Source organism: Schistocerca nitens, chromosome 11 (genome assembly GCF_023898315.1).
Source record: "Schistocerca nitens isolate TAMUIC-IGC-003100 chromosome 11, iqSchNite1.1, whole genome shotgun sequence".
In the NCBI taxonomy this organism is placed as follows: domain Eukaryota; kingdom Metazoa; phylum Arthropoda; class Insecta; order Orthoptera; family Acrididae; genus Schistocerca; species Schistocerca nitens.
In genome coordinates, this window is record NC_064624.1 from 81,437,880 (window position 1) to 81,450,129 (window position 12,250).

The 12,250-nt window shown below is 41.5% G+C and overlaps 1 protein-coding gene across 1 annotated transcript in view; it reads right to left on the reverse strand.

The window, feature by feature from the left end:
• Positions 1-12,250, reverse strand: part of LOC126212934 (poly [ADP-ribose] polymerase tankyrase-1-like) — a 58,265-nt gene that overhangs the window by 29,128 nt on the left and 16,887 nt on the right. The gene's annotated exons all lie outside the window — the stretch shown is intronic.

Sequence of the window (12,250 nt, forward strand, 5' to 3'; positions counted from 1 at the left end):
CTGATGACCTCAGATGTTAAGTCCCATAGTGCTCAGAGCCATTTGAACCATTTTAGGCTCCTTACACCAAGCGAGGCATTGTTTGGCATTTACCAGCATGATGTGTGGCTTATGATTTCAACTGTCGGCGGTCTCTGTCAGTCAACAGACGAGGTCGGCCTGTATGGTTTTGGGCCATCCGGATCGTATAATAAAATGGAATCAGTTACAGATATCAGCAACATGCAACTTACATTCAACAACAAGGAAGTGCAAACCATCCAGGACAATGAGAACAATCAATGGTTCAAGGTCAAAGATGTGTCTGAAATTTTTTAGTATAAAAATACTGGCGATGCAAATACGTGAACACGTAGAAGTTGATGGCAAAGTGAGATGTGAAAGAATTTTTAACCCCCGAGATTGATGGGGGTTAAAGGGCAACGGAAAATCATCAATATTTATCAACGAAGCAGGACTGTATTCGCTGATCTTCTCATCCAAGAAAGAAGACGCTAAGCAGTTTAAAAAGTGGCTCACACGTGATGTCTTACCATCAATCAGAAAATATGGTGAGTACAGAATTAAAGAGACGTATCAAGGCCAAATAACTCACTTGGAAAATATGAACAGAATTCGCGAAGAGCACATTCGAAATTTAAATGGAATAGTTGATAGAGCTGTAAGGAACTTTACTTGAATTATTACCTCATGTTGTTCCTAGAACAGTCAATGAAAATGTGAGACTGAAATGATTTGACGATGATTGCGACTACACTTACTGTGACATCCTAGTGGAGAGAAGAAATTTGCAACAACATTTGTACGGCGTAATGGACAGACATCCAAACAGAGAAGAAATTCTGAGGCTCGAGTACAATCCAAATTCGATAAATTTGTACCAAAAATGAAGGAAAACTTGAGCATCGACTACCACATGAACTACACTACTGGCCATTAAAATTGCTACACCAAGAAGAAATGCAGATGATAAACGGGTATTCATTGGACAAATATGTTATACTAGAACTGACATGTGATTACATTTTCACGCAATTTGGGTGGATACATCCTGAGAAATCTGTATCCAAAACCTCTGGCCGTAATAACGGCCTTGATACGCGTGGGGATTGAGTCAAACTGAGCTCGGATGGCGTGTACAGGTACAGCTGCCCATGCAGCTTCGACACGATACCATAGTTCATCGATAATAGTGACTGGCGTATTGTGACGAGCCAGTTGCTCGGCCACCACTGACCAGACGTTTTCAATTGGTGAGACATCTGGAGAATGTACTGGCCAGGGCAGCAGTCGAACATTTTCTGTATCCAGAAAGGCCCGTACAGGAGCTGCAACATGTGGTCGTGAATTATCCTGCTGAAATGTAGGGTTTCGCAGGGATCGAATGAAGGCTAGAGCCACGGGTGGTAACACATCTGAAATGTAACGTCCACTGTTCAAAGTGCCTTCAGTGCAAACAAGAGGTGACCGAGACGTGTAACCAATGGCACCCCATATCATCACGCCGGGTGATACGCCAGTATTGCGATGACGAATACACGCTTCCAATGTGCATTCACCGCGATGTCGCCAAACACGGATGCGACCATCGTGATGCTGTAAACAGAACCTGGACTCATCCGAAAAAATGGCGTTTTGCCATTTGTGCACCCAGGTTCGTCGTTGAGTGCACCACCGCAGGCACTGCTGTCTGTAATGCAGCGTCAAGGGTAACCGCAGCCACGGTCTCCGAGCTGGTCGTCCATGCTGCTGCAAACGTCGTCGAACTGTTCGTGCAGATTGTTGTCTCGCAAACGTCCCCATCTGTTGACTCAGGGATCGAGGCGTGGTTGCACGATCCGTTACAGCCATGCGGATAAGATGCCTGTAATCTCGACTGCTAGTGATACGAGGCCGTTGGGATCCAGCAAGGCGTTCCGTATTACCCTCCTGAACCCACCGATGCCATATTCTGCTACCAGACATTGGATCTCGACCAATGGGAGCAGCAATGTTGCGATACGATAAACTGCAATCGCTATAGGCTACAATCCGACCTTTATCAGTCGGAAACGTGATGGTATGCATTTCTCCTGCTTACAGAAGGCATCACAACAACGTTTCACCAGGCAACGCCGGTCAACTGCTGTTTGTGTATGAGAAATCGGTCAGCACGTTGTAGGTGTCGCCACCGGCGCCAACGTTGTGTGAATGCTCGGAAAAGCTAATCATTTGCGTATCACAGCATCCTATTCCTGTCGGTTAAATTTGGCGTCTGTAGAGCGTCATCTTCATGGTGTAGCAATTTTAGTGGCCAGTAGCGTATTTCAATATGAAGGATGACTAGACGCAAGACGAACTGATTAATGATATCAAATATCTCCACGAGGCTACGTTGTCGGCATAATCTTAATGGATCGAAATCCATTAAAATTGTGGTTGCAGGTCATTCTTTTTGCGTACAAGTGTTCACACAGTCATAGTTTGCATTGTACCATCACCCTGTCGTTTCGACGGAAAGAGCGAGGCCGGCCGGAGTGGTTGTGCGGTTCTAGGCGCTGCAGTCTGAAACCGCGCGACCGCGACGGTCGCAGGTTCGAATCCTGCCTCGGGCATGGATGTGTGTGATGCCCTTAGGTTAGTGAGGTTTAAGTAGTTGTAAGTTCTAGGGGACTGATGACCTTAGAAGTTAAGTCCCATAGTGCTCAGAGCTTTTGAACCATTTTGAAAGAGGGACACGCGTTGCAATAACATTGATGTGTTCTCCACGTGTGTGCCTGCATTTTTGTGCTTATTTATTGCAAGAGCATTTAGTGTATCGTCAATCTACAATAGCTAAAGCTATGAATCACGCGCCAGCCTAGCGATAACAGAGAAGATAGCGGTGAGGGGCAATGGCCTTGGCGGTTACGCCGCCGCTGCTATCGCGGAAGTTTGTCAGCCGTGCCTCACACGCGCGTATAACTCAGAAACGTTGCGGTGTCTCGAAAAACTGAGCTGTCTAAATTTCAAAATATAATCTCTATATATAAAATGGATACAAATAAAAGTAATAATTCTACTACTACTATCAAAGTCTCAGAGCGCACGGAAAAGCGCTCAGAGTTAAAGGCTTATACAAAATGAAAAAGGACGCTCTTGTCGATGCTATAGAGAAGACTTACTCCACAGCATCGACAAGCGGCTTATTTAAACTAATTTTCTAACAAAACTGTAGGTGAGTTGAAGCGGATTGCAAAGGAAAATAGAGGGTTTCCAAATTCACACAGAAATGGTTTGGTGGCTCTCATAGATGCAGAGATAGAATTTTTAAAGAAAATCAGCAACATTCAATTTACAACAGAATTGTTAGATGGCAAACACATAATCACGGGTGAGGAAAAAGAATGGTAAGAAAAAATGGTGAGAAAAAAATAGGTCAGCTTCTTCCATTTAAACCCGATGTATTTAGTACGTTGAAGAAAAAAAAAAAGAAGCAACGTAATGAAGAACCACGTGAACAAAAACTAGGCCAAATTTTTCCATTTAAGCAAAAAGTGTTTACTTTACTGAAAGAAGAGAAATTACCATTCGAAATTAAGCCATGTGAACGAATGATACTGCGTAAAAAATATAACATTTCGGAGACATCTTACAGTATTAAGGTTAAGAACATGAAAGGCGATCCATCCGAGCAGATGAAAGCAGTCAGACAAGCCGTACACGCTACAATAAAACGTGTAAGAAAATTAACAGAGATCAAGAAAAGTGATCTAATGAAGATCGTGCCTGAAAATGAGTCTTTTAATCTCGCAATATCATCGAAGCGTAACGTAAATGTCAGTGCTTCACGGCTACTTGCACAGGCTGAAAGAATTGTCACATCTAACGAAAATGCAGCATGCAGCTTTACTGTATGGATAAATGATGATGGCGTCCTCTTGGGTAAAATATTCCGGAGGTAAAATAGTCCCCCATTCGGATCTCCGGGCGGGGACTACTCAGGAGGACGTCGTTATCAGGAGAAAGAAAACTGGCGTTCTACGGATCGGAGCGTGGAATGTCAGATCCCTTAATCGGGTAGGTAGATAAGAAAATTTAAAAAGGGAAATGGATAGGTTAAAGTTAGATATAGTAGGAATTAGCGAAGTTCGGTGGCAGGAGGAACAAGACTTTTGGTCAGGTGAATACAGGGTTATAAATACAAAATCAAATAGGGGTAATGCAGGAGTAGGTTTAATAATTAATAAAAAAATAGTTCGGGTAAGCTACTACAAACAACATAGTGAACGCATTATTGTGGCCAACACAGACACGAAGTCCACGCCTACAACAATTGTACAAGTTTATATGCCAACTAGCTCTGCAGATGAAGAAATTGTTGAAATGTATGATGAGATAAAAGAAATTATTCAGGTAGTGCAGGGAGACGAAAATTTAATAGTCATGGGTGATTGGAATTCGAGAATAGGAAAAGGGAGAGAAGGAAACATAGTAGGTGAATATGGATTGGGGCTAAGAAATGAAAGAGGAAGCCGCCTGGTAGAATTTTGCGCAGAGCATAACTTAATCATAGCTAACACTTGGTTCAAGAATCATGAAAGAAGGTTGTATACATGGAAGAACCCTGGAGATACTACAAGATATCAGATAGATTATATAATGGTAAGGCAGAGATTTAGGAACCAGGTTTCAAATTGTAAGACATTTCCAGGGGCAGATGTGGACTCTGACCACAATCTATTGGTTATGAACTGTAGATTAAAACTGAAGAAACTGCAAAAAGATGGGAATTTGAGGAGATGGGACCTGGATAAACTGAAAGAACCAGAGGTTGTAGAGGGTTTCAGGAAGAGCATAAAGGAACAGTTGACAAGAATGGGGGAAAGAAATACAGTAGAAGAAGAATGGATAGCTTTGAGGGATGAAGTGGTGAAGGCAGCAGAGGATCAAGTAGGTAAAAAGACAAAGGCAAGTAGAAATCCTTGGGTGACAGAAGAAATAATGAATTTAATTGATAAAAGGAAAAAATATAAAAATGCAGTAAACGAAGCAGGCAAAAAGGAATACAAACGTCTCAAAAATGAGATCGACAGGAAGTGCAAAATGGCTAAGCAGGCATGGCTAGAGGACAAATGTGAGGATGTAGTGGCTTATCTCACTAGGGGTAAGATAGATACTGCCTACAGGAAAATTAAAGAGACCTTTGGAGATAAGAGAACCACTTGTATGAACATCAAGAGCTCAGATGGAAACCCAGTTCTAAGCAAAGAAGGGAAAGCAGAAAGGTGGAAGGAGTATATAGAGGGTTTATACAAGGGCGATGTTCTTGAGGACAATATTATGGAAATGGAAGAGCATGTAGATGAAGATGAAATGGGAGATACGATACTGCGTGAAGAATTTGATAGAGCACTGAAAGACCTAAGTCGAAACAAGGCCCCGGGAGTAGACAACATTCGATTAGAACTACTGACAGCCTTGGGAGAGCCAGTCCTGACAAAACTCTACCATCTGGTGAGCAAGATGTATGACACAGGCGAAATACCCTCAGACTTCAAGAAGAATATAATAACTCCAATCCCAAAGAAAGCAGGTGTTGACAGATGTGAAAACTACCGAACTATCAGTTTAATAAGTCACGGCTGCAAAATACTAACGCGAATTCTGTACAGAAGAATGGAAAACTGGTAGAAGCCGACCTCGGGGAAGATCAGTTTGGATTTCGTAGAAATATGGGAACACGTTTGGCAATACTGACCCTACGACTTACCTTAGAAGCTAGATTAAGAAAAGGCAAACCTACGTTTCTAGCATTTGTAGACTTGGAGAAAGCTTTTGACAATGTTGACTGGAATAATTTCTTTCAAATTCTGAAGGTGGAAGGGGTAAAATATAGGGAGCGAAAGGCTATTTACAATTTGTACAGAAACCAGATGGCAGTTATAAGTCGAGGGACATGAAAGGGAAGCAGTGGTTGGGAAGGGAGTGAGACAGGGTTGTAGCCTCTCCCCGATGTTATTCAATCTGTATATTGAGCAAGCAGTAAAGGAAACAAAAGAAAAATTCGGAATAGGTATTAAAATCCATGGAGAAGAAATAAAAACCTTGAGGTTCGCCGATGACATTGTAATTATGTCAGAGACAGCAAAGGACTTGGAAGAGCAGTTGAATGGAATGGACAATGTCTTGAAAGGAGGTTATAAGATGAACATCAACAAAAGCAAAACAAGGATAATGGAATGTAGTCGAATTAAGTCGGGTGATGCTGAGGGAATTAGATTAGGAAATGAGTCACTTAAAGTAGTAAACGAGTTTTGCTATTTGGGGAGCAAAATAACCGATGATGGTCGAAGTAGAGAGGATATAAAATGTAGACTGGCAATGGCAAGGAAAGCGTTTCTGAAGAAGACAAATTTGTTAACATCGAGTATAGATTTAAGTGTCAGGAAGTCATTTCTGAAAGTATTTGTATGGAGTGTAGCCATGTATGGAAGTGAAACATGGACGATAACTAGTTTGGACAAGAAGAGAATAGAAGCTTTCGAAATGTGGTGCTACAGAAGAATGCTGAAGATTAGATGGGTAGATCACATAACTAATGATGAATGTATAGGATTGGGAAGAAGAGAAGTTTGTGGCACAACTTGACCAGAAGAAGGGATCGGTTGGTAGGACATGTTCTGAGGCATCAAGGATGGAGGGTAAAAATCGTCGAGGGAGACCAAGAGATGAATACACCAAGCAGATTCAGAAGATTGTAGGCTGCAGTACATATTGGGAGATGAAGAAGCTTGCACAGGATAGAGCAGCATGGAGAGCTGCATCAAACGAGTCTCAGGACTGAACACCACAACAACAACAACAACAACGAAAATGTAGACGTAACTTATACTACATTTCATTTTGAAGTCTATAAAACCCGAGGGCTCTTCAATAAAGAATGTTTTTGTTTTGACGACACGCCTCTACTGATCCTCATAATTTTGATGGTCCTCCTCAAGGTAGTCTCCCACGAGTGCGATGCAAGTGTCCCACCGTTCCTGCCAGTCTTCAAATATATGCTGGAAACCAATTTTTGAGAGGTCCTTCAAAATCGCCTCCGCAGTCTTCACCGTTGCTTCTGATGATTGATAATGCCTCCCACGAAGGCGTTTCTTCGTGTTCAAGTCACATGGGGCTAAATCCGGACTGGAGGGAGGGTGAGGGATGCGCTTCACGTTGATCTCTGCAAGATATTCAGCAACAACATTGGCAATATGCGGCCGCGCATTATCGTGGGGCAGCATCCGTCCTGCTTCACGGAAGTGTGGTCGTTTGCGCCTGATATTGAAGTGCAATGTTTTCAGTACATCCCTGTAGTATTGTCCAGTTACTGATGTGTGTGCAGGTACAACATGCTCATAAACCACTCCATGAATATCAAAGAATGAGATGGCCACAACCTTCCCAGCAGAAGCAAACACCTTTGCTTTTTGGGGAGTTGGTGATGAAGGAGATTTCCACACTGAGCTTTGCTGTTTGCTCCCAGGATCAAAATGATGTAGCCAAGTTTAATCAGCAGTGATTTGAAAGAAACTCCGGATCTTCCTCTAACGTCAACTTTAACAGCACGCAGGCCTGCACAGGAATGTCCTTTCGTTCGGAAATCTACAGTCCTGGAAACCACCGCGCAGAAACACGGGTCGTGTGTAATTTTTCTGTCACCAACGTGTGGGTGGCACCCAATGAAATGTTCAGTACTTCAGAAAGTGATCTTAAGTTAATTCCTCGATCCCCTCTCACAGCAGCAGTGTTGATGTTTTCTTCCGTAAGAGCAGTAACTGGAGCACCGGGTCCACCTTTCTTTGAAACTGATTGTCTCCCCTCTTTAAACATTTTAAACTAAGTTCGAGCTGTAGGGAAGAACAGACTCTCCATAGGCCTCCTGTAACATTGTATTGGACTCAGCTGAAGATTTGTCGAGGCGAAAGAAGACTTTCAAAACCGCACATTGTTCCTCGCGTGTTACCTCCATTGCAGCGGTAGGAGATACTGAACACGTCTGACCTTGCCTACCTCTCACAGGCGGCAACCAGGAGTCCCAACAATGAAACTACTACGGCATGTTTGTTGCACATTCAGCTAACAGAATATCATAGGATTAAATTTTAGCGCGAGAAATTATGACCATAAAAAATTATGATCATTCTTTATTGAACAGCCCTCGTACCTCGAGGAAAAGGCACGAAATGCATGAAAATAGTTAGTATTGCTAATTAATTAGGAAGAGTAGCATAAACAGATCAATAAATACTGATAATTTACGCGGGCCTCGAGCAATAATAACAGCACTCACCTATGAAACTAGCTATATATTAAATCGTAAATTATCAGACAACGATATCACCTACATTAGGAAAAACCGTAATCTGCAGGAATAATTTGCAAGTGGATTATGTATAAAACTGAGGATTTTATGGTAGTTCATATCATTGTAAAAAATGTGATGTTGCCTTTGATCACAAAAATAAACACACATGCAAAAAAGAGATACAAAATGTGTGTAATTTATGTTTAGGTCGCAGACATGAAGATATGAAAGATAAACAAACAAGGGTTTATTGCAAAAACTGTAACAGATTTTGTTTTAATAAGGAATGCATGGATAACCACGGGTGTGTCTGTGAATCAGTTTACAAGCGCAAAAAGTGTAGTAAGATATGTAGAAGAATCAGCGCAAAAATCGATCACCTCTGTGGATTCTCTGATTGCCGTAATTGTGGTGAAGAATGTGTGAAGACAAGTGAATACGAATGGTACATACAAAGAAGAAAAAGTCTCGGCGCTTACTGCGAGGATTATTGTGCTTGTGACGGTAGAGGTACTAAACGATTTAAAAAATGCACTTACAAATGTACTACTTTTTCAATTTCACCACAAGAAGATACAGGAGTACACACGCCAAACTTTACAGCTGAGCATGACTTCAAAGGAAACCATTACGAATTTAGAAGTAAGGTTGATTTCTGTAAATGGTTGATACCACACAATAACAGAGGCTATACACGTATAGCACACAATGCAAAGGCTTACGACGCGTACTTCATTTTACGGTATTGTGTCAATAATGGCGTTAAGATCAAAACCATTTACCAAGGAACAAAGATTATAAAAATATCCACCATAAACCTTGGAATAATAGACAGCATAAACTTTATCCAAGGAGGTCTTGCAACGTTTCCAAAAACATTTGGTTTTTAAAGAGTTGAAAAAAGGTTGTTTTCCCCCCTTCTTTAACACACGCGTAAATCAGAATTACGTAGGACAACTTCCGGCAACCAAGTACTACGTTGTTGATACTATAAAACATGAAGCCAGAAAAGGGTTCTTAGAATGACACGCTCAGAAGGTGCGCGAAAATTATGTGTTTGACTTCGAGAAAGAACTTTCCGAGTACTGCCATTCTGATGTTGATAAATTGCACCGTCTGGAATTTAAGAGAAATTTCCAGTATATAACAATCGCAAGTGTGAGTGTTATTAACCCGACACTATAAATAATGTGAATAATGATTCAATGTACGAGCTCTATTTAAAGACAACATATCGCACGCAAGAGTTAAGAGACTGCTGGTTATAACGTTGTGAAGATGTGGAGATGTGAGTAGTATGGCAATTTACAAGTCAAATTTTCTTAAAACCTAATGCTATTGCCATAGCCAAAGATCAAAAGAAGGAAATGTTCGGCAAAGAATCGATTGCATGGATTCTTCCTAATTCTTTCCCTAATGTACAGCATGCTCTACATGGCGGGGAAGTTTCAATATGCGGCGCAGAAGTTGATGGTCAAGACGCAAACACGAAAACAATGTATCAGTTTCACGGCTGCTTTTGGCACGGTTGTCTCGAGTGTTATTCACCCGACACTATAAATAATGTGAATAATGCTTCAGTGGGCGAGCTCTATTTAAAGACAACATATGGCACACAAGATTTAAGGAATGCTGGTTATAACGTTGAGGAGATGTGGAGCTGTGAGTGGAAAAATTCTAAGACTAACAAAGAGAACGTAAGTAAAACAACAAAAGTTGTAGAACTACTGAATCCCAGAGACGCCTTTTTCGGCGGAAGAACAGACACTGCTGAATTGAAGATTTCAGGCAAGAAGCAGCGATACATAGACATCCGCAGTCTTTGTCCTACAGCGATGTTTTACGACAATTATCCTGCAGGTCATCCTGCACACATAATGAAACCAGAAAAATGCGACGAGGAATGGTTTGGTTTTGTTAGATGCGAAGTGGTTGTGCCGCGTGGCTTGTATCATCCTGTGCAACCAGTTAAGCAGGAAAAGCTTTTGTCCGTTCTGCGCGCAAAATGTCTAGAAGATCAAAACTCATCGTTGTTGAAACCACAGTGACGATGAGCGAACATTTGTAGGAACGTGGACAACAACAGAACTCAACAAAGCCATCGAAAAAGGCTATAAAATGCAAGAATTTTACGAGGTATGGCCTTTTTGCTCGTGTAAGTAACGAACTGTTTAAAGACTACGTAAAAAGGATCGAACTGGAAACTAGTCCTTTGGAAGATAGTTACAAGTCAAATGAAGAATACAGACGAGTTACCAAGAAAAAGCAAGATATCGAGCTTTATGTTAGCAATATTGAATCAAACGCAGGCAAACGTGATGTTTCCAAATAAGTCTCAACTCTCTTTGGAGAAAATTTGGACGAAGACTGAATATGATACGAATGGAATTTATAGATAATGCTAGTCGTTGGTATGAACTTTTACTCGATGATGTTAGTAACGTAATATTCATCAATGAGGAAGTCACTGAGGTGACATACCGTTACAACGATTAGTATGTGGAACATAGTACTAACGTATTCGTTGCCGCCTTCACCACTTCTAACGCTAGGATGAGGCTGTATGATATGCTAACATTGTGATAACATTGTATACTACGAAAAAGACTGTTGTTTATATTGATGATGGCAAAAACACAGTGCAAGCAGGTTGCATGCTTGGCGAATGGACAGGTGAATTTGGCAAAGACGATTTTGCCATTGAATGGATAAGCACTCGGCCAAAAAGCTATGCTTAACAAACATATAAAGGCAACCGCTATCAAAATTAAACGCTATACTTTGAACTGAGAAAATTCCGTAAAACTCGACATGAAAACGATGACAGAATTAATACAGACTTCTGAAGATAAGATTATTATAAGTAACAACATGATTACGAGAGATAAGAAGACGAAAAACCTGCTGAACAAATTTATAGCAAAAGAGTTTAAATTTAACTACGATAAGCGTATGTTTCTAGAGGCAAAAGACGGCATCATTGATGCACTTCCATGGGGGTGTTAAAGAAAAACTTTTGCATATGCTAATGGGAACAGTGATTACAGAATTCATCGATGATCCTGCTCGTTGGTACGAGCTCATACTCGATGACAATATAGGAATAATTCAAAAATGGTTCAAATGGCTCCGAGCACTATGGGACTTAACTTCTAAGGACATCAGTCCCGAACTACTTAAACCTAACTAACTTAAGGACATCACACACATACTTGCCCGAGGCAGGATTCGAACCTGCGACCGTAGCGGACGCGCGGTTCCAGACTGAAGCGCCGGCCACCTCGGCTAGCATAGAAATAATTAATACGACATTTATCAACGAAGAAATAATAAAGGTGACATATAAGAACTGCTAAGGATAATTGAAGTCAAGGCCTACAAAATTTCAGACTTATGGTCACCATGAAGTCGTTGCTGCTGCTGCTACTGCTGACCGGCGGCGGGTATAAATCGCATCGAAACAGTGCGCTGCAAAAAATTGGTCGAAAAAAGGTGGCTGCCAAAAAGTCGTTGCTGGTAAATTGGCCGCGAGAAAGGCGTCAACATTTTGCTAAAAATAATTGCTGAAATTTTGCTAAACAGTAGCCGCGAAAAACCGTCAAAAAGTCGCTTCCGAAAAACCTGGAAGCTGCTGTCTTTTGGACGAAAAGTCGCTTCCCAAAAAAAGCGGCCGCGAAAAAGTGGCTGCCGGCTTTTAACGAAAAAGTCCCTTCCTAAAAAAAGTATCCACGAAAAAGTGATTGCTGGTTTTTACCGAAAAAGTCGCTTGCGATAAAATGCGCCCGCGAAAAAGGGGCTGCTATCTTTTGGACGAAAAGCCCCCTCTCCGAGAAAAAGTGATCACGAAAAGTCGCTTCCGAAAAAAAGTGGCAGCGAAGTAGCGTCAACATTTTGCTAAAACAGCGGTCAGTTATCGCCAAAAAAGTCACCGCCGAAATT